Genomic DNA, 12991 nt, shown 5'->3' with positions numbered 1-12991 from the left:
TTTAAACAAGTCAGCATCATTACTTGCAATCCAAAAAGCTCCTTTTTATTATATATGTGGAATCTGAGTATATATTTTCTCATTGCTTCAACATAAAAGGATGCACAGGACAATTGTTACTGATTCTGACATTAAAGCTTTATTCATTCATGGACTCAGCAACAATCTATAAACCTCAAGTCAATAGCTGTGAGCCACACAATTTTCTCACAGTACATTTAATTAAGCTCTCAAAAAGTTTCAATTTTAAAAGACTTTTAAAAAATTTTATATTCTTCTGTTTCTTTCATAATATATATAACAAGAGTTCTTTGCATGGTCTGATGGAAATATCTTCCAGAAAGCATTAGAAATGGCATTTCCAGATACTTTCCTTTCCCATCTCAGTTACCAAAATCCATTTGGATTTCCTTCATTGGTGCTCAACCAGCCGCAAACCCTGAGAAGTATCTAACTGCATTTTCAGCATGAAAATTGTCATCTGTATGCGTAAGAATGTTCATTGATAATTTGAGGCAACTTAGACAAGGAAAACTAGACAAGAAAGAATTCAGCAGCTCGTCAAGCTTCCCAACCATCTCACTAACTGTTCCCAAGGCTCAGGCTACTGGGAACAGAGGAAACCAGTATACACGGCATATAATGGTACCCACCCAACTCTGTTTAGTCCTGTAATCAGTCAGATAATCAGACCATGGTTACACCAATTTTTGATGAGCAGCACATTTTCCTTCCCCAGGGAGCTCCTCAGCAGAGGGGACTGAAGCTGCCCATGCTCCCTCATTAGAGTCTCCAGGTCCCAGGCTGTAGACAGGGCGAGTGAGACAACCCCACTACAAGGTGTAACACAAGCACAACGTTCCTCATTGGGAAACTGCTCCAGTCAGGAGATTTCAAAACAGCTACAAACATCCACTACTTTCTTTAGGCTAGATTTTCCCAAGGTCATCATAACTGGTGATTGGCATATTAGGTTGAAATTTCCTTGAGAAAATATATATTTTGCAAAAGGCAAAGTTAGCTGTTATTGTTACAGTGATACAGAGTGTCATTTCCAAGCTCTAATTGTTTTGGAATATTTTTTCTGTCAGTGAAAAGCAGCCAGAATGCATGGAATTAGGCTCCACTGATAAAAGTAGCGAACATTTTTTGTTTGCTTTACGTTCCACTTTTGCAGGGGGTGGGGGAAACAAACTCATTTTGAAAAGGTCAGCATTTACAGGGGGAAAAGGTAGGCTTAAATCCCCAAAATGCAGCAGGCTTACCTCTGTCCCTTTTAACCACCTGGTCTGTAGCAGCTTGGCTGATGCCAAATTAAGGAAAACTGAAAACAGATGGTGTAGTTACAAAAGTTTTCTATACTGATTTTTAAAGCAGCACTGACACCTGAAGAGCTGGTAAAGCGTAGTTATGTAAAGAAAGCACCAACATACTGCAGCCTCTAAGCGAGAAGTTTCAAAGCATTGAGATCTTTGATGGCCGCATAACAACAGTAACTGGCAAACACAATGCACAGTGAAAATACATTCCTTTCTCCATTAAATTATCCCTGGACTTTTTCACTCTCTTCCCCTTTCCACCAGCAGGAGTCCCACAGGCATTAGGGCACAGTAAGAACTGAAAAAAGAAATACACGGTAGGTTGTTTTTCATTTTCTAATCAGAGTTAATGAAAAGTCTTCCACTGCAAGACATCAGAAAGCTATTTCAGAGATATTCCTCTATCAATAGCAAGTTGGCTCTATTTAATGGAAGCTTGGAAAGTACACTGTCAAATTTGTACCAACATAAAAAAAACAGATTATAAACCCGTAAAACTAGTAGGAATGTTTAGGCAATTTAAAAACATTCCAGCAAGGACTGTAGCTATTAAACAAATCAGCATGTCCCAGAGTGTCTGAAGCCCAAACACAGAAACATTAAGTACCCAGGAATATAATTTTCCTTCTAACGCTTTTTTTAAAAAAGATGTTCTTCATTGTCAACAAAAGTTCCACTAAAAAAAAAGGTAGGGTTAAAGCAGTCTCAGGGGTGAGTACTGAGCGTGGTACAGACAGAGGGTTACAGGTTTGCAGGGCTAGATCCTAAGCAGGAGTGGTGCTGGTTGTCATGTCAACTGAGGACTGTGATTATGATTTATAAATTTGCAGTAGCCCTTTGAAGAGCACTTTAGGCCTTCAGAACACGGATCTGGTGAAGAACCGTGACTCCAGAGGAGTCAATAGCAAAAATTCTTCAGTGCACACAAAGCAACCCTGCTGCTTTTGTTTCAGAGACTGCCAGTACTCATACGCAAAGACTCTACTAAATTGCTTGCATAGTACAGCCAAAATGTGTTCTAATAGGTGATGAATTCACCTTTTTTTGGCAAAGCCCCTTTTGGGGAGCATGGCAACTCAAAACTGGCATGTGTCAGCTCACAGCCAGTGCATCCCCTTTCTGAATGACACCACTATGTATCCCTTAGCTGCAGGCCACAAAATCCCTCAATATAGGGCTGAAGATGAGGCACTGCTTTGAAAAGTGTCTCTCATGCAGTGTCCCTTTCTTCCTAGTGAAGGCAGCAGGAAGGCTTCCTTCCTAATGGTCAGCCCACTGGAGCCTGGAAGTCAAACCATATCTTTTTTTCAGCCCTACTGCAGAATTAGCCATTTTACAAGGAAAATGTGATACCAGTTCCGTTAATGATACACTAGTAGGAAGAGAATACACCTCAGCTTCTCCTAGTGCTGTTATTAGATTTATGAACTAGGGCCTTTAAAAACTTGATTATCTGTGTTGCCACTTTAGTCAGCAACCGCGCCTCAACGTACATCAGAATGTTGAGAAAGACAACGACAGTGCCATCTTTAGAAGGACTTTTATTATCTATCTTAATCATAATCTGCACAGCAAAAATTTTCTTTACCATCTTTCCCATCACAGTGCAGTCCAGAAGGCAGAGAATCATTTCTGCATCCATTTCTGTTATCAGCTCACATCAATGTAGTTACCTGACGTAATGATCTGTTTTCTGGCTCTTCACAGCTGTGTTCTTCAGGGGACAGGGCTTCCATCCAGCTGAATTCGATAAACACATGTGTAGTATGGATGACTCTCAGGTTTAGGTGTGGAAAATTCTTTCCATTTGCCTCCTGAGAAAAAGGAGGATGAAAACATGAAAAAGACAATTAATTTATTGTCTAAGGATACTCTTCACTGAGTTCCCTTCACTCCCCTTTCTCTGAGTCCAGGAGTGGACATGTTTGTGCTGAAGAAAGCATCATATAGGAGCTCCTTGTCTTTCTGTCCCTGTGTGCCCTGTTAAACTGCCCCTCCTGTTCCATACTCCACACCACATATAGGAAGAACATCAGCACAAATGTGAATGTGCCCTGTAGTAATTTACAATTACAAGTGCCGGTGTATGTTAAATAATAAATGCTATGTATTGGTTAGATTAACGCATGCTTGTCATATTAATTTATTTTCCTAAAGGCCTGTGTGGGGCTCACGCAGGGCCACAGTACTTCCTCCTGATCCCTTGTGGATACTTCAGAGTAGCTCCAGAGGAGCTAGCATTTGGAGAGTGTACTTGGGATTGGGTGCACAGGCCACAGGAGTGTACCTAATTCTAAAACCATGGCAGAGATTGCAAACACCATGAATGTAGCACACAAAACAAAATGTTCTCCTCCCCAAGGGAATTCCAGAGCATACCTCCAACCTGAAAGTCTGCATGGGGGACCCATCCTGGTTGTACGTGAATCTTCCCAAGCAGTAAATTCTTTCCTTTGGAATAATCTTTCATATCCTTATAAAATAAAAGTGGGAAAGGATGACATTTCCACCATTCCAGAGAGAAAAACAACAGCCCCAATGGCTGTTGCAGCCCCAGACATAAGTTTCGGGACTGTGACTGGGCATGCAAGCAAAAGGAACCAGCAGTCTAACTAAAGAGGACCAAAAAAGGAGCCTTTCAAAGTGACTCACTCCAAAGGATAAAAAAAGGAACTTGCATACATAGCTAAGTTCTTTGGAGCACTCATGATCTCCTCCGTCTGCAACTTTTCTTTGAAAATGTGAGCCAGGATCACAGCATGTGGGCAGATGACTCTAAATGGCTTTCTCATGACATATCCCTGCAATCCATCCATGGCTCAGCAGTTTCCTTGGTCATTATCCCACTGAAAGAAGACACAATGGGGGACATTGAACCATGCTCCAGATAACAAGATCCAGACTGTATGCAAACTGATCTTGTGGCATAGAAATCCCAGATCCAAGGCCACCAACAAAACAGGGGAAAGACAGACTGATTTTTTGGCAAGCAGATCTTGTCCGGTTTTTGATATGGAAGATAAAAATCAGATTAAACATGTTTCCTTGCTGTTTAAGACAGTTATGGAACAGTACTAGGCATGCTGCTCAATGTCCACATAAGAACCTCCACAATGGCTGTATTTGACAGCAGATTAGCAACATGGGGATTTTTTCAACAGTTTTGCTCCTTAGCGGAGAGAGAGCCCAATAGGATGCATACAGGTCTTTAACATTCCACACAGATCGTTTCAGATCTCCCACACATCTGGTGAGCATAGCAGCTTCTGCCTTTCTTACATGGGATCTCCAGGTGGAAGCACAGCCACATATAGCCCACAGCCTTGCAGGTATGAATGGAGACAAAGTAGTTGTTACAATTCCAGACTCGAGTTAGCTTGAGTCTTCACTCAAGCTTGCTCCATCTGCCTTTGCAACAAAGATGCATGCATTTGTAGGTAACTCAAGCACACACACGATGTGCAGGTGTGCAATGTGAATGAAATCAAACAGGCCTGTACGAGAGCTAATATTAGCTGAGTCTCAACTACTCAATACTTTAATAATAAACCATTTAAAAAGCAGTGTTTTCATTTAAACATGCAACATAAATAAAACATCAGCTAATGTTACTAAAAGACAAAAATGTGATTTCTGCAACTTCAAAAATCTCAAGCACTTAAAAGCTATAAAATGCATGTCTAAAGACAACAACTCTCACAAAACCCACATTTTAAAAAAGCTATTAAAAGCACATATTTCATCACAACAGTAATGGTATTTGCACACATTTTTATCAAAACTCAACACTACATACTTTCTTTGCTGTGGAACACAAGCAAACTTTCTCAAGAAGCAGCAATTATTAGCACTTCCTAAAAAATAATTGGTCAGAGGATATCACATCTCTAAAAGCAACTTGTTAAATCCACTGATCAGAACTGAAATTGTAAGTCAACAGTAAGGATCTTATGTCTGAAGGATATGTTTAAGCTGCATGAAGTTAGAAGTCTTGCACTTAATCTCCCATGTTTGTTTTCTGTAAGTGACATAATAGGGACCACCAGCAATTCAGCAGCTCTAATTGTTTGTTTTGGAATTATTAACCTACCACAACTTTGTTCCAGTTCAAAGCTGTTCTGGAATTTGTTTCAGCTTTCCTTTTTGTCCCCCAAAGGAGGGACATTTCCTCTTTGCACCTAGCTGCCAAGATCCAAATCTGTAGTTTCTGTGTTTCCCTGGTAACAGCTGGTGATGTCATAAATTTACTAAGTGGTAGAGGGGGACACTATGCTCTGTGCAGCAGTGAAAGTCTGGAAGAGAACAGCTAACTGGCACTCCTCCCCAGCTGCCAACACCATTCACCTTCTCTGTCTGCCCAGCTCTGTATCTAGATCAATTCAGAGAGTTTCCCACAAGGCTTGAATCCTTCTTGGCAGTGGGAGTGGAAGGTATAGAAACTATTTCTACTGTCTCAACCTTGAGTGTTTTGTGAGCTCAGAATGCTGAGAATTGTTTTTTTTGGAAGGTTCGTATCTAAAATGACAGAGTTTTTTGTCACCAGTATTGCTGTCAACCTGCTTAGAACTGGCAGCAAGCTCTGCTTCCACACACATCACTGCTGCTAACAGAGACTGCTGAGCTCCTCTGAAGGTCCATGCCCATAGAAGTGTTTTGAAACTGGTTCCTGATCAGTCTGGGTTACTCTGACCAGTGCTATGTCATACAGGAATATGTTGGGGAATGGGGGAACAAAGAGAGCAGGTATAACACCCTGATTTCTTACCTGGAGATACGATGACATCTAGAAAATATGCATATTCCCATCTGAATCCAAACATACACAAGTGTGCTACTGCACTGGAAGCTTCACTCTATTTCACAACAGTCACCTGCAAACATAGCATATGCATGAGGAAAAAAAACCTTCTCCATCATTAAATTCTAGGAGATAAAAGGATTAATCACAGAATTAGATGCATACAAATTCTATTGTTTGTGTGCTGCAGTCATTTCTTAGTGTATACAGGCAATGGAACTGGTGTTCCAGTCCTGAGATACAGCCCACAATTACTCTGAAAAGAATCAGGCCTGCGTATTATTCTTCCAGATAAAGCAAAAAGCTATATATCCTGATTCAGGGCATTTGCCTTTGAGGAAGAGGCCAAGGGAAGAGAAAGAGGTATCAGAGCTGTCAGCGGGATTTGAATCTGATTTATCTAATGATTTCAAAGCAAGATTCTTCTTGACACAGACCCTTGTCATGCTTCAACTGGATACTTCAAAGAAGATAGAAAGGAAGGGAATTCTGTACATCATGAACTCAGGAGGCAGTTGGACGAATGTATTTCCCCAGAACTGAGAGACAAGAGAGTTTTTATGGTGTTCAAGGTCTGTACTCCTGGTAGGTTAAAAGCAAGTCTACCACAAGCAGATACAGAATTTCTGCAGAAGTTTCATCAGCACTCTACAGAGATAACTTGCCTCTCTAGTTTTATGCCTGCTTTGTATTTCTGATATATCTAGAATGAGGAAACACCTGTGCACTACATTGCAGTGCCATGTGGCTCAGATACCATAAGCTAACCCAGCTCAGGTGTCTGTGCATAGCTGTGTGACCTTTAAGTTATCCCTGTCATCCGGGGCTTTACTATGGGAGATCGTCATTTGGATATTTGTCCCTGACGTCATTTTCAGAGTCAATGCAATTAACAACACAGAACCCATTGCCCATCTCCAGACCTTGGACAGGAGTTTCACTGATGACCCCAGCTCAGCCAGACCACAAGAATCAAAGGAAAAAGAAAGAGATGTAGATGAGCAGCAAGATAATGAGAGCTTTTCCCTTTCCATTTCATCGTTCAGAGGCAGTTTTGACAACTGATGGCAGACTAGTTTCTCACAGACTCCTGTCATAGGGGACATCTCAAGACAAATCAAAGAACTGCACCTACTGAGAAATACTGTTCTTGTCTACATGGCTATTCCTTTAAGTTTGGTCTAAAGCTTTTTGGAAAGGCACTCCAACTGACAGCTGGTGCCCCTCTACCTCTTTCTTCTTCCCCTCAACTGATCAAATAAAGGGTTTGCTTGGGATTCCATCAGCACCAAAAATTAATAAAGTAAAATTACATTGAGAAATAAGACGCCTGTAGTTTCCTTTTTTTTTTTTTTATATGACTTTAGCCTAGAGCTAAGGTCTTGCATGAACCAAAAGAAAAACAAAACAAACCAAAAAAACCCTCACAAAACCCAAAGTCCCTAGACAAATAAGAGAAATTCAGAGCACAGCAATGAACTCTACAGCACTCCCTAGAAAAGATGCCTAGGAAGAATATTACTGCTAGAAAAGCAATCAACTTCACTACTGGTGCACAGTGAGGAAAAGAAAGCCCTAGGCTGAAATTGGTATCAGGCTTGTTTTATTAATTTCTGTTACTAAATCATAAAACCTTTGAAATCATTAAGAGGCCAAACTGGGCAGCTGAGACCAATTATACAGGAAAACTTACTATGGGAGAGAAGACCTCTCCTGAATATTAGCAAGAAACATGGGGAACTGCCCAGCTTCAGTCTCACTGGGGATATGGAAGCATGGTTGGTATTTTAGCATTTTCATCAATAATGGCTAATGGACATCTCTAAATAGAAAGCAATTAAGGTTTTAAGGGCCCACCAAAACGTTTTGTTAGTTTCTATAACAAACATCAGAGTACCTGGACCTTAGACCCAAGAGTCAAATAAATATATAATGATTTCATTTACTATAAGAAGGGGTGAATTGTATCGGCTAATAGAGCATTAAGAGCAACAAACCATGAAGTGCATCACCATGTTAGGCTTAGAACTAGGTAATAGTATATTTTAACATCAAGTGTCCTTACAAGAGGTTAATGAAGTTAGGTTCTGTTTTTCAAAATAACTGTCAAGTTGATCTTTAACAGTCTGACAGAGGTGACATTGGAATGCAAGAATAAGGGGTCACAGAACATTAAATAGCTGACTAAGGCCTATTAGTTGTAGGATAAGATGAATAAACAATGCATAAAATCTACAAACACGTATGTGTATTTTATGTTTTAAAGATGGTGCTGGCATGCCTAAAGGTTTACAGGGAAGACAAGCTAATTTGCAACCAGTTTATCTTCCTGCTGCCACCAACCTCAGGAGTTTTTAATTATAAGACAGTTAAGAGTGTTATCATTCAGAAGATGATGCAGAATACTTCCATGATGTTAATATAAACTGAAACCCGTGGCTTTTCTTGTGCAAACAACAAGATTTCCAATAATAATTGTAATTGATGTCTTGTGGCTTTTTAGAAGGACAAGTCCATCTGAAAACACCATCTGAAAACTGTGCTCTCTTCCCCTTTACATAACAGGGCTAGATAGGGCTGAAAAAACGTAGTCTATCTTCCTCATCAGCTGCAGTATTTGCAGAATATGCAGAACACAGATATGTTCCCAAATGGCCAAAGAGCTGCCAATAATATTTTTACCTTGGTAACCACTTATTTTTTACTGTTCTGAATGAGGGAGATTTTAAAGCTTCTTTGGTACTCAACAAAAAGGAGAACATTCTTGTGTCTCAAATAATGGTGAGAAACGGACGGAAGCCCACTGAAAAACACAATCTTGGAGATGTTCTGAATGAATCTTTTGAGGTTTCTGAAGCTGAGAGATGCTTCAGATACACTAAACCGAAGTGTAAGTGCCAGATGTACTTAAAGTTTGAGTTTCCTTTTTTTTTTTTCTTTCTTTAAAAAGCAGTGCCTCTGTCTTTGTAATCCAGAGCTTAACTCTTTGCTTTGCTAGCATAAATTGATTTCCTTTATACATTGTGCCTGGTATGAAGACTGATACCAGCACAACATATTCTGCTCTCCAGAATCAGCTATTCCATACAAAAAGGTGCCATTGGCAGAGCCAAATGCTAGGATATGAATGGAAATCTGCTCCTGAAGAGGTGGTGGTGGAAGTGACACTATCCCTGTTGTGAGCCTCATATCATCACAAGATCTTTACTCAAAAGAGACTTTGTTGTCACTCTCTTATGGGATTGTCTCCATTTTTCCTCTCTCCCATCTTTCATTTCTGTCATGTATCACAATTCTTGACACTTCGAGACTGTTCTGTCAGGCTTAAAATTACCCCCTTGTCTATGGGCATGCACGTGCATTTGACCGCTTAAAGAATTACAAAGCACTTGCCTTACCTTGCAAGGAACCCCAGGTCCTGCTGCTATGTCGATCGATAGCCAAGTTCACACAGGCAGGGTGAGGCTCTCCATTCTTCAGTGATCTACAAAGAAGAAAGGACCTTTGCTGTAGGTCCCATTCATACCCTCTCTCTCTTAAAATGGCTTTAGCCATTTAGCCAGAGGGGCAACTCTAAGTGCCTTGTAATGTTTTGACTCACTGCTGCAATGCCAATCCACTCATGAGCTCGTGCAGCGATGGAGCAAGTTCTAGTTCATGAGGTAGTTAGAAAGAGATGCTGACTAAAGACAGCATAATTCCTAACACAAATATTTCTTCTTTATTGTGCTCCCAGCAATGGTATCCACATCCAGCAGAGAAACTTCGAGAGCATTTGACAGCTGGATCTCTGAATAAGCAAATTTCTCACTTCTGTCCAATTCTCATTTCAGTATGATCACATTGTATAAACTCTGCTGGGATTTGAGATCAACACTGTAAACCCCTCAAAATGAAACTAAGCCAACCACATTAAAAAACACATCTCGTTTCATATACACCTGTCAATGAAAGCCACGCAACTGCAGGTACCTGTGCTCCAAAGCGGTAGATACACACCAAAGAGGGCCAGGGGCTCTAGAGTCACTGGCATCAGAGAGCAGATTCAGTTGCTTTCCGTGCTGCATCGCACAAGCTAACCTTGAAGAACATCTGATACTTGTAATGAAGAGATTAGTCAGGAAAATTTTTAAACAACCCAAAATCAAAATGCAGTTAAGCCCCACTAATTCCCATTTGTGTCTGGGAAACTTAGTTTTGTTAATTAGCAAATAACATCTGAGTTGCGACGGGAGCCTGTACTGTGTACTAATAAATGATTTTTATAAGGTCATATTACATCTTCCTGTATCATCAGCATTCACAGGTACCAGAATATTAATAAAAGATGAGTTTGTGTTATATATGTATATATTTTTCTATGTGTATGTGTGTGTATTGATATACACACTAACATACATACAGTTCTTTAGAACTCTGTGCTCTTAGCTTAGAAAAGCTTCACTCTGAAACTCAGGAGTTGAAGAGGAAAAGATTTTTGCACAGAGTAGAAGACACTAGCAGTTGTCTGCTGTAGTGTCATTCAGACACTTGACAAACCCAAACAGGTAAATGTCAGTAAAGACAAAGTAAAGCAGGCCATCGTCGCTGCTTGGGGAAACAGTGGCTTTCACAACCATTTGTCACTAAGTTCCAGTCTTAAGTCTCCTCAAGCAGGAACCAACTCTCAACTATTTAATTTTTAAGTGTTGGTATACATTTTCTCTGGGGTTGTTGGCCAGGGTTCTTGTCCTTCTCTCATGTCTGCCACCATGCAAGTGGATTTACTCCACCTCAAGCAAAACCAGGGAGAAGAAACACAGGCCTTCCATTTGTTTTTCATGAAGAACATTTGCAGTGACTCTACCCTTCTGTGATGACAAAGCAATTTCAGAATTTAACTTCATCAGCTCCTTCACCTTCTTCACATAGTGACATTTGACATGATTACCATAAGGAAGTTTAATCAAGAACAACAGCAGCAAAAACAACCATATTCTGAACTTGCCTCTTCTGATCAGGACAATGTCCTGTAGCTGTCAATGGCTAAGAGTATCCTGTAGATTTAACAGTTCTCTTAACTGGAGACCTGAAAAGGCCACATACACAACAAAATTATTCACAGACACTTCTGGTAGCCAGGGGCTAGCACCACTACTCTTGAGTGCAACAAAATAACCCTGAGGAGCCAACAGCGGTATTATGCATCAAGAACATGACTGTGCTGAACGAGATGCAGTCAAGATCACAAGGCTATTTTGAAGTAGACATGGTTTTGTAGAAACAGCAATGTTATTCAGTTCTGTTTTCCATTTAATCTTAAACATTATATTACTTTTCTCACAACAATCAAATATTACTGTGATAAAGCTCTAATACTGGCTAAATGCAATAAATAGATCATATATTCATTGTTGACCCTTGCATAACAACTTGCTTTATTTTTAGGTTGCTGGTACTACTGTACCAAGAGCTTATTTAAAATAAGAAATAAAACTTCTGAGCAACAACGTATTGGGACTGTAATGGGAAAAAAAACATAGAAAAGCAAAAGATTGCAAAGTGATAGCTTTGATCAGATCGCCAGCAATTTGACACGAATATATTCTTAACTATAATATAAAAACCCTTATCAAACACACCACAAAACATCTTACAAGACACATGTCTTTTTTTAACGGCATGCAGTGTCTGACAGAGGCAAATTTCGTCCTCACCTTTCACATACAATGAGGATGAGGAGTAAAAGCAAGACAAAAGAAGAAAAGCAGCAGATACATTTAGTGTTCCCTTTACCAAAATAAAGCTTAGCTTATTTGTTGCTTTTGGCTTTCAGCCTTTCCTGCTAAGCTGATGATTGAATTCTTCAGGAAATGATGCATGAGGGGGGGGCAGTTTCCAGCCAGTTCTGTTGAGGAACTGAAGATTCCCAGGAGAGTGATGATAAGATGAAATGATGGGTATGATAGGAGGTATTGCAGATATAGATAGGACGAACAAACCAGCTTCAGCTAAATGCATCCAAAATGCACAAGCCTGAAAGCACATTTAGAAACTATCAGCCTGGAAAGATGCCTGCTTCAGCAGAAATGTCTCGTCAGGGGCAAGCAGCCACTTTAGGACTTCTTAATCAGTATTTCCCAACTGCTGCACTGTAGGCATTCCTCCTGGCAGCACTATTCACTTGGCTGCCCATATGCCTGATCGTAACGGTTGTCTCTTGGCCATATTACTTATTACTTTTACAAGGCAGCAGCCTTCCAGCTGCATGACATATGGAGCCCACAGGCATATTCTTTTAACATATGCTGCATCTTGTCCTTTACACTGTTCCTATTAAGCCAACACAAAACTAAGATATTGGGGCTTCTCTGTCCTGTAAGTAGTCAGTACGTCCAGGAGCAAAAACGGAAAAGCTCCCAGCGTGGGAAGCCTGGCCTGCAGGATTAGTAACAGTAAGGATTAAACACTGCCACGTGTCTAACCAGGCTCTCATGCTGAGTGTTCTTGCCTTGACTTTTCCTTGTAAATTACCTTTCTTTTAACCTACCTTCTCCTTTCAAATAGAGAAGTGCTCTAGAGTACTCTTGTAAAACTTGTTCTGAATAAATACTCAATGACAGTTTAAATTAGATCACATCACTGTTGAGCCCATGAGACCTACCAGAAGGCAAAGCACAGATGTAAGATTTACATGAGATATTCCTGATTTATACCCATTTACGTGACAATTGAATCGAAGCAGCATTTTTACCACAGACCGGGACCAAAGACCTGGGTGTTTTACCTGGCTAGCTAAAGAAATTTTATCATCCCCTTGGTCATTCATAGTCTGTTTTGAATTTGCAGTTCAGCTAGGAGACTTGCATTCTTCTGGGTACCAGAAATAAGCATT

General features: G+C 40.3%; 1 long non-coding RNA gene across 2 annotated transcripts; it reads right to left on the bottom strand.

The window, feature by feature from the left end:
* Nucleotides 1–291: 291 nt before the first annotated feature.
* On the bottom strand, nucleotides 292–10341 carry LOC119151921. 2 transcript variants are annotated; one of them, XR_005105609.1, is made up of 5 exons: nucleotides 9516–10341; nucleotides 6085–6190; nucleotides 3699–3792; nucleotides 2993–3133; nucleotides 292–1617 (listed from the first exon to the last, which is right to left on the bottom strand). It is a non-coding gene; the product is annotated as an uncharacterized LOC119151921 (long non-coding RNA). The 2 variants fall into 2 exon arrangements; XR_005105608.1 differs by having other exon boundaries at nucleotides 292–3133.
* Between the last annotated feature and the right edge of the window lie 2650 nt (nucleotides 10342–12991).

The sequence above is a fragment of the Falco rusticolus genome, chromosome 8 (assembly GCF_015220075.1).
Source record: "Falco rusticolus isolate bFalRus1 chromosome 8, bFalRus1.pri, whole genome shotgun sequence".
NCBI lineage: Eukaryota > Metazoa > Chordata > Aves > Falconiformes > Falconidae > Falco > Falco rusticolus.
This window is presented reverse-complemented; position numbering and strand designations above follow the sequence as displayed.